The sequence below is a fragment of the Macrobrachium nipponense genome, chromosome 41 (genome assembly GCF_015104395.2).
Source record: "Macrobrachium nipponense isolate FS-2020 chromosome 41, ASM1510439v2, whole genome shotgun sequence".
Taxonomy (NCBI): domain Eukaryota; kingdom Metazoa; phylum Arthropoda; class Malacostraca; order Decapoda; family Palaemonidae; genus Macrobrachium; species Macrobrachium nipponense.
Window position 1 is genome coordinate 32,627,860 of NC_061102.1, and position 7,500 is coordinate 32,635,359.

Here is a 7,500-nt window from a genome sequence, read left to right on the forward strand (position 1 = left end):
AAAAATAAACGGCGTAAAATTCGGAAGACCACTTAAACAACTCTGAAACTTAATCAGAAGCCTGGAATTTCAGTTCAGACGTCTTACATCTCCGTTGCACGGTTCGTCTCGAGTTCTGCGAATTGCTATGAACTTTTTCCACCCCAAGTCTCAAATGCTGCCATTCAAATTCTAGCCATTTGTTTAAAGTGCCTCCGGATTTGTGACACTTCGCGGGTGAAAGATGGATTTGCTGTAAACTTCCCAAGACACAATTAGAGGCCAATGGGATTAGCTCGACTTAAATGGGTTTCGTTTGTGTAATTCGTCCGGTATTTCTGATGGTACCAACAGATTCAGCCAAGGTCAGTTAGAAAAGTCTAAGAGCCGCTGAATTAACATTCGTGATCAGTAGATATATAGTTTTCTTTTCAGAACACTGAAGACTATAGTTAAAAACTCATCACCTCGTATATTTTACTTGTTTCATTAACACTCCAATTTTAGGTGGTACTTGCACTAAATACTCCCCAATAAATCATTTGAATGCTCATATTAAAACCAAAACGACACCAGATAAAGAAAGTGTACGACGAATTTCCGGCCTTCGTATTTTTCTATTGCACCATTAATCTCATTTGACGGCTTCCATTGTTTGTTATTCGGCGAATTACCATTTCCATTATTCCTAGTCAAAATCCAGTTCGAAAAGCCCATGGTATTAATACGTCAGTGGTATTCATCATCGTTTCAGTTTGTCTGTTACGTCATTTTCCCATCATGTTGATGTATCGTTTTCTGTCATTTCCCCGTTGCAGATGGCCGCATGTCCGCCGTTCACGCCCTCATTCTTCTTTTAATTCCATTCCGCGTTTGCATTCTCCGTTCGCTTCTCCTTCCCCTGCATCACCTGAAACAGAGGAATTAGGAATGAAATTGAGCAAAAGGGAATCGTTTCGAAACACATTAATTATTACATTTTTTATTTAGTATTTGGCAAGGAATTATCGTGTGATGAGTGCGTCTACATTCCTGTCATATGTATGGATGCTGAAGTACTATTCCTCAGGTATGATTTGTTTGATGCTGGGTTGAAATAGAAAGAATTGTGCTATCAGTAAGATTTCATAAATTATTCATGTTAATAAAGTGTATAGGTATAAAGATTTAACGTTGCGGGGCGTAAATTCACTAAGTACGTCAACGAGGAACAATGTATTTTAACCCTTGTTCCCCTGGCTACTGAGGCGAGTGCTTTAACCACTATAAAGGAAATCATGAATTACGACAGCATTGTTAGAGAGTATCATTTTTTGTTTAGACACAATATAAAGCAAGAGTAATTTCAAGTAATTTTATTTTTATGCACTCATTTTCCCACAGCTATGTGGAGAGCTGCGTGGTCCTAATGCTTTTAAAAACATGTATGAGAGAACTCGTGTTTTTAAATTTTTTTTTTACTCCATTGCTTTTGCTAGAATAAAAACGTACACCGGTGGAAATATTTGAAGGTTTTCTGTACACTATATTTTCAAAATCATTAATTCTTGTATGTAATAGTCAACTCAACAAGAGCAAGATATCATTATTTTCATGGCCAGACAAAAATGTCGTCAGGATACCTAAACTGTATTGCTTTATGTGAAATGATAATTTAATACTTTAATGTCAAAAACCATATACATATTGCTAAATACAGGAGGGGTGTCCCCTGGTAAAATACATATATTGTTAAAATACGGTACCATATTTCGGTGCGTGAACTCAGTTCTTTTAAGTTTTTCCTTTCACATATTTCCCTTATTCGAATTGCTTAAAACGATAGGTAGAAGATTGCATAATGCCAAAAGTGTGGTAGTATTATTTCCCGACGTCTTTGAATTTAGAGTATTTATCAAGCATTTGAATTATTCTGTTGGGTGTCTCAGCACGTATATCAGCTTGTCCAATGCTCTATAATGTATGAAATGACAATTCAATCAGATCATCAATTGGAGCTTTTGTGAATAGATACCACATCAAACCTCACCAGCTATAGAATTACTATTAAACGGTACATTATTTAAACTATTGCTTTAGTTTCCAGTGTTCTGTATGTGGGCATTAGAAAGGGTTTAGAGTATCAACAAGGTATTTTGCTGAATTGTATAAAGCGGAACCAACGGGAAAATTTGTTTTGTGGGTTTTTATTACTCAGTACAAATATCGTAACGATGTTCAGGTTCCACAAAGGCGTTTTGTCATGTTTTCATTACTTTTTAGTGTTATTTTTTTTTTTCGTTGAAATTGCTTTTCACACTGTATGGATTCTACTGAATTCTTTGTATTATATTCAGTTAATTTTTACTGTTGGTTAAATTTCTCTTTGTCTTCAATGACCTATGCAAGTTGGAGAGGTTTACCTATATAGTGACATTTCCAGCAAAGACTTGAATATAACCGAAGGGATTATTAGCGCAAATATAGAAACACTTCAAATTTCCTAGATGGATTCACGGTAGTCAATAATGAACAGAAAGGTGAAAACAGCAGGCACAGATGAAAGGTTCAAAATCTATTGTATTAAGCATCTTCAGTAAAATTGACTTTGCAGCAAAGATGAACGATCTTTTTGGCATTGAGAATACATTCAACATTCGGGGGGAGGCGTCAATAGCAATTTCAATAGAACAGTTGCGGAACTTCTAGAGGGAAATGAAAACCCGATAAAAAGGTTTTATGTGACCTTACCAACTTTGCCGTGTTTGTATGGAGTAATAAAAGCGGCCAAAACAAATTTTTCCGGCAGGCCAATTATTAGGCCTGTTGGTTCCGCTTCATACAATTTAGCAAAATATCTTGTTGATTTTATAAAGCTATCGGTTTGTACCCTCTCTGATGGCGGTATCAGAACGATGGAAAGTAAATTATTATTTAAAATAATGTACGGATCAATAGTGATTCTAGACTTGTGAATTTTGATGTGGTGTTATTGTTACGAGTGTGCCTTTTGATGATGCGTTAGAATTCTTATATGATAGCTTCCGTGGTACCTCCCAGATCAGACAGCTGGGTATACGATTTTCTAAGAACTGTAAGTAAGAGAGATAATTGAAATAAACATAAAAGAATGGGAATTTGAATTCAGTAGGAAAGATGACCATCATAATTTGATATGGCTGTGGAGGTTCTCCAGTTTTCATCAATATTTGGATAGTTTTTTTATTCGGAATATTAAGCAGAATCATTTCATGCAAAGGAATTTTGCTTAGGTAGGTAAACGCCATATGTTTACGTCTAGGGAAAGAAAGTGTAAATACTTTCTTTTACTGGTTAGATAAATTGGGTTCATCGATAAAACATTTAATTGGAAAATGACGCAACCTGCCTTTTTTGGATTTGCTAGATGCATACAGGTATTAATGGATTCCATACGTTGTATGCAGGAAACTCTTCAATATTAACGCCTGTGTAATTTTTGATTTTTACTCTGGTCATTGCAATAGAAGCAATTGAATTTCCATATCCATATTCTTTAGAGCATTACTTATATGTAACCCTGAATATGTATGTATGTATTATAGAATCTACTGGTCATTTTTACCAGATACATATGTAATTTTGATAGCCACAATGCCCTCTTAACTTCTCAGAATCTTTGCTTTTTTGGATCCACTTTTCTAAAACAGAGTTACAAAGATTGGGATGTCACTAAGACGTGTTAGTCCATCCGAGGAGACATCGTGTGCTCACTTATCGTAGGAGCAAGTTTTACTGTGCATTCACAGTGTCCTAATGATTTTGTCTAGCTTTCTTTTAAACTCTTCCACACTTTTGCTGTTTACAACTTTTGGTGGCAGTTTATTCCACGTGTCACATATCTTTTATATAGAGAAGTTCCCACAATGGGATGTGTTGTATCTCTTCGGTTCTAGTTTCCATCCATTATTTCTTGTCTGGTTTTCGTTTAGTGTAAATAGGTTACTGTCTACTTTTGTTTTGCCTTTCGGTATTTTAAATGTTTCTATTAGTTGTCCTCGCAGTCGTCGTGTTTCTAAGCCATACATGTTCAGGCTCTCTAGTCGTTTTCGCTAGCCTATTTGCCTGATGGATGGAATTAACTTCGTGGCTCTTGCTTGTACTCCTTCTAATCTATTTATGTCTTTTCTTAGTGTTGGTGATCAAAACTGTACTGCATATTCAAGATGGGGTATAACTATTGATGTGTCTAGTTGCAGCACCGTTTCCTTGTTTCTGTATTTGAACTGCCTCTTTATGTATCCCACTAGTTTCTGTGCTTTCTTTTCAGCTTTTATGCCCTGTTTTGTGGATTTTAAGACCTTGGTAATAATGACTCCAAGGTCCTCCTCGTGTTCTACACTATGTCATTCCCAAGCAGCATGTAGTTGACATGAGGGTTGTTTGTTCCTGTTTGTAACACTTTACACTTATCTACGTTAAAAGGCATTTGCCATTTTTTTACCACTCTCCTATTTTCATTAGACCATTTCTTAAACTTTCCTCTTCATTTGGGTCTGCTGCATTAAATCTAGTTTCGTGTCATCTGCAAATTTGGCAATCCTGCTAGTTAAGCCTACATCAGTGTCATTAATGTAAATCAGAAACAAGATAGGCCAATGACAGAACCCTGGGGAACTCCGCTTGTTACATCTGCCCATTCAGATTCTTCACCATTTATTACGACTCTGTTTTCTATAAGTTAGCCTGTCTGCGACCCAGACTGATGTTCGAAGAACTTGAGAAGTTGAGAGGGCATTGTGGCTATTACACACACACACACACACACACACATAGATGATGTGATGAAAAATATATAATTGGAAATACGTTAAAAATATTACAATATCCATATTCAGTGTTGCTAAATAGATATAGAGCGGCACAAAAGAATTTGTATGTAACCAATAGAAATCATATAGCACAAAAAACCTGCTGTACTACCATATATACAGTAATAATTACAAAGATATTCTTCAACCCCTTAAGAACTTGGGACTTGAAGCCGTATTAAGCACAAATGATGCAATAAAAGAAAAACCACTTACAAAGAAGTCTCCGACAATACTGAAAAGTGCCATATCAAATCCCATATAAGCCATGTGAAAGTTTAGAAACAGAATAACGGAGCAAAAGAATATTAGACACGGTCAATAGTGCTGAATAATCCCTCGGATTGTAGTGCTTGGCTTCCAGCCTAAATTTCATATTCCATTCCATTCTTAGATACGGTCTAGAGAACACTGTAATTTTTGTTCATGTGTAACAACACAAGTTCTCTCCATACAAGTCTTGTCTTCTGTTATGCTTTCACAGTCAAAAAGTTTACCACACACCATCCTTTGTATACAAGTAATGTTCTGCCTCCTAAAATTCATACATATCTCATCTATCTCCTGTACCTCTATGAGGTAGAAAAAATCATCCTACTCACTATAGTAGATTCACAATAACCCCCCAGGAGAGGTGGAACATACATCCTACCTATGTGAATTCTCGAGAGAGACTGAGAGTTTCCAGCTCAGTGATTGGCTTATCAACAGCCAATTAGGAGCGTCGTAAGGGACGGGCCTAGACATCAAATGCACGGCTGATGTGAATCTACTATAGTACCATCTGAACCTTCCCTCTTCAAGACACATCAGAGAAGCCCAGGTCAGCCATTCAGTCACACCATGATCGCCAGACTGGATCATCTCACTTGTAAACCATCAACTTCCGATATCTTTCCTTTCTTCGTCTCCTTGATTACTGCCCGAATTTCCTCAACAGTTAAAATCGCCAGCATTCTCAACCTCCCATTAACTTTAACACTTTGTATGTACACAACACACACACACACACACACACACACACACACATATATATTATATATATATATATATATATATATATATATATATATATATATATATATATATCAATTCAAGCTACAAATGTCCTTTAATATCTAAATTCACTTTACCTCCCAAATGATATATTTTCATATATGTACCGAAGGGGAATTTTTTAGTTGATAATAATTTCGTTCCCCCATGGGATCGAACCACCGTCCAAGTGGACGGGGACTAAATCAGGACAGTCAGTGACGCTACTTGGACGGTGGTTCGATCCCATGGGGGGACGAAATTATTATCAACTAAAAAATTCCCCTTCGGTACATATATGAAAATATATCATTTGGGAGGTAAAGTGAATTTAGATATTAAAGGACATTTGTAGCTTGAATTGATATATAAATGGATCACGGTTCGATGTGATAAATTATTCATATTATATTATATATATATATATATATATAATATAATAGTATATATATATATATATATATATATTATATACATACTAAACGGGTCCCAACACTTAATGTGGCAAATATATTAGTAGAAAACTACTGAAAAATCGTGAAATGAAAGACCATGTGCATATCACTTTCATGCACACACATCTCCAGTTTCCAAAGTAAAATAAAAATCAGACTTACAAAGAACGGATTTCATAGGGAAAAAAATTATACATGTCTGCCCGGTTTCATTGGCAAAATCTATATATGAACGTATTTCCAGTTGCTTTATATTCTAATTCCTCTGGAGTGCTGAACAGCACAGAGAATACTTATAATTTACAATATCCCCTCCAAAATCTACTTCCTAGAATCACCGGATTTTCTGCTTAAATACTTCCCCAAAGTATTTTTTCCTGTATATTTGCTCCTCTTTATTGCCCGAATTACACCAACAAACATTCCTGCTTTTCCGTAAATTCTTTTGACAAACAGTAGCTCCCCTTTTTTTTGTTCTAGCGTGTATCTCACAATAAACAAGTAGCTTTCTCGTTCCCTCTTTCTGTTGTATCTTCGAGAACATTATGTTGTTTCTTTCTTATCTTATGTGATTGTATTTGGAAGATTTAACATGCAGTAGTACTCTAAGTTTCGGTTTTGAAAGCGCTGACGTTAATCTTTTACCTCGCAGTTTGTTTTTAAGATATATATGTTACTTTGCAGTTTGGGTTTTAAATCTTCACAAAGTCGAGATTTATAATTTGCGTTTAGGTCTTACATGGTTATCTGTATTTCAGAGTACCATGCCTTGTTTTTGTTTTATTTCTTTTACTATTACAGACACTGAATTAATGAACTTGTAAAATATCTGTATTTAGTTGTATTATTTTCTTAGAATGCGCAATGAATTGTTATTTATTCTACCTAATATTTCTACCAACAATTAATGACCAGAGCATAATGCTTTTCGGGTAGACATAAACGTGGTTAATGGTTAATGAGCCGCCTTTCTATATATGAATTGCTAATAATTCATTTAGTTCCAGTGTCTTCGATTTTTGACTCGGAGGCCGATCTTCTCGCGCAAGAGATGACGACTAAGAACGTCCCAGGCATCTTGAATTCAGACATAGTTATGGATGTGTAACGTCATCTTAAGGATCACGCATGACATCACAAATAAAACCATTGGGTTCTCACTGAATACTTTTCTGTAATAAGATGCCAGAAAACATAAAAAC

General features: G+C 35.6%; 1 protein-coding gene across 3 annotated transcripts in view; it reads right to left on the minus strand.

Annotated features, from left to right (window-relative positions):
• The window catches only part of LOC135212655 (uncharacterized), a 310,546-nt gene that overhangs the window by 264,291 nt on the left and 38,755 nt on the right, over positions 1 to 7,500 (minus strand). For all 3 annotated transcript variants that reach the window (XM_064246281.1, XM_064246283.1, XM_064246282.1), the window contains exon 2: positions 1 to 889. This exon is cut by the window's left edge and continues 1,032 nt beyond it. The gene's annotated coding sequence lies outside the window, so the exon portion shown is untranslated. The remainder of the gene's footprint in view (positions 890 to 7,500) is intronic.